The sequence below is a fragment of the Scylla paramamosain genome, chromosome 11 (assembly GCF_035594125.1).
Source record: "Scylla paramamosain isolate STU-SP2022 chromosome 11, ASM3559412v1, whole genome shotgun sequence".
Lineage (NCBI taxonomy): Eukaryota > Metazoa > Arthropoda > Malacostraca > Decapoda > Portunidae > Scylla > Scylla paramamosain.
In genome coordinates, this window is record NC_087161.1 from 27,203,523 (window position 1) to 27,206,022 (window position 2,500).

Here is a 2,500-nt window from a genome sequence, read left to right on the forward strand (position 1 = left end):
AGAGAAGAATGGGGGAGGGGAGGGTGGGGGAGAGTGGGGGAAGGAAGGGGGTGAGGGCATGCAGTCAGTGCTCACCCACACCAGGGCGTCACCCGGACCCCGCCCACGCCCACACCCACGCCCATGCCCCGCCCCTACTGATGGTACATACGCCTCTCTCTCTCTCTCTCTCTCTCTCTCTCTCTCTCTCTCTCTCTCTCTCTCTCTCTCTCTCTCTCTCTCTCCCCATCACATGAGTCTATATATCCAAAGCTTAATATTGCTGGCTAATCTTCTCCTCCTCCTCCTCCTCCTCCTTCTCCTCCTTCTCCTCCTCTTCCTCCTCTTTATCTTTCTCGTAGCATCCGTGTTATTGCAGTAGAAGTATCGGAAAGAGAGAGAGAGAGAGAGAGAGAGAGAGAGAGAGAGAGAGAGAGAGAGAGAGAGAGAGAGAGAGAGAGAGAGAGAGAGAGAGAGAGAGAGAGTTAAATATACAAAATTCTATTACTTGTGAGAGAACTATGATTCAAAGGATGTGTGTGTTTGTGTTTGTGTGTGTGTGTGTGTGTGTGTGTGTTTCTGGTAGGTTGTCAGTGGTTGTTGTTGTTGGTGTTGTTGTTGTTGTTGTTGTCGTTGTTGTTGTTCTTGTTGTTGTTGTTGTTGTTGTGTCCTGCTTTTATCACTGTTCTTCTATGTACCTTTCTTTATTTTTTTTTTCGTTGTTATTTCACTGTTATTTTTTTTCTTTTACAAATAATAGTATACTCTCTTTACTCTATCTTTTTCCCTTTGTTTTATTATCTCTCTTATCTTTTTCCTCTCATTCTTAGTATCACAAATCTTTCCTGCCCTTCTTCTTCTTTTTCTCCTTCTTCTCCTTCTTCTATTTTATTTCTTATTATTTTTTTTCATCTCACTTTTGCTTTCATCTTCACAATCCTTCGTTTTCTTTCTCCTCTCCTTTTATTCTTAGTGGTTTTCTTTTTATCACATTCCTTCTTCATCGTCTTAGTTCTTTTATTCTTCTTCATCCTCTCCTTTCATTTCCTCTTTCCTCCGCATCATCTTCTTATCATCTCCTATCTAATCATTCCTTTTTATCAATTTCCTTCCTCTCCTTTCATTTCCTTTCGTTTCTTTTGCATCTTTCTGTCCTTTCACTAATTATTTTTCTTCTTTTCCATCTTATCTTCTTCCTCTTCTTCTTCTTCATCAGCATCACCCTTATCCCCTTCTATTTCATTACTCGTCATTATTTCCTTCATCATCTCCTCCTCTTCCATGGCGCCTCCCTCACCCCTCTCCTCTCCCCTCTTACCTCCCCTCTCCACCTCTCCCCTCGGTAACGTCTCTCTCTCTCTCTCTCTCTCTCTCTCTCTCTCTCTCTCTCTCTCTCTCTCTCTCTCTCTCTCTTAATCCCGCTCACTTACATCCTGTCTCTCCTCTCCTTCTTCTCTCACATCCTTATCCTTCTCACCCCTTCCTCCTTTCTCCTTTTCCTGACATCCTTCTTCTTCTCCTCCTCCTCCTCTCTTCCCTGTTCTTAAGCCAATACTCCTCCTCTTCTTAATCTTTTTTTTTTCTTTTCCTCCCCACTACCTCCCCTTTTCTCCCCAGTCTTCCCAGATTCTTCCTCCTCCTCCTTCTCCTCCTTCTCTCCCCTGTCTCTTCATACACTTCTCCTCCCCTTCTCTGCCTCCCCACACACCTCTCTCCCCTCCTGTGTCTCCCCACATGTTCACTCTCTTCCCTGCCACTTACCCTGTTTCTCTAAATTTTTCTCTTTCTCAACTGTTTATCTCCCTCCTCTTATTCCTCCTCTTACTCCTCTTCCTCTTCCCTTAACTCCACACCTCAACCCTCCTCCTCCTCCTCCTCCTCCTCCTCCTCCTCCTCTCTCATGAACCCCGAAACGGACTCTCTCCTTCTCTCTCCTTCTCCCAAGCCTCTACCACAACACCCCTGCCCCCTCCCCCCTCAACACCACAACTCCACCACAGCTCTCACTGTCAAGGGAAGAGTGTTGAGCCAAATGATTCGCGCGTGGAAAGAAATCAAGGTACACACACACACACACACACACACACACACACACACACACACACACACACACACACACACACACACACACACACACACACACACACACACAGACACATGCACGCAGTTAAGCTGAGTCACGTTTCTAAGGTATTTGGGCATGAGTGTGTGCGTAGAGAGAGAGAGAGAGAGAGAGAGAGAGAGAGAGAGAGAGAGAGAGAGAGAGAGAGAGAGAGAGAGAGAGAGAGAGAATGTGGGAATGCTATGCTCCATATCACTTTAAAATACTTCTATATCTGAACTATCTCTCTCTCTCTCTCTCTCTCTCTCTCTCTCTCTCTCTCTCTCTCTCTCTCTGAACTGATTTCTTCCTATTGTTGCTCCTTCCTTCGTTATTATCAATTTTTTTTTTTTATATATATATCACCATCATCACTGTCATCACCATTACCGCTGCGAATTACTTGTGTCATTATTTCTA

At 44.7% G+C, this 2,500-nt stretch overlaps 1 protein-coding gene across 2 annotated transcripts in view; it reads right to left on the reverse strand.

Annotated features, from left to right (window-relative positions):
- LOC135105147 (uncharacterized) overlaps positions 1-2,500 on the reverse strand; it is a 307,777-nt gene that overhangs the window by 148,660 nt on the left and 156,617 nt on the right. The window lies entirely within an intron of this gene.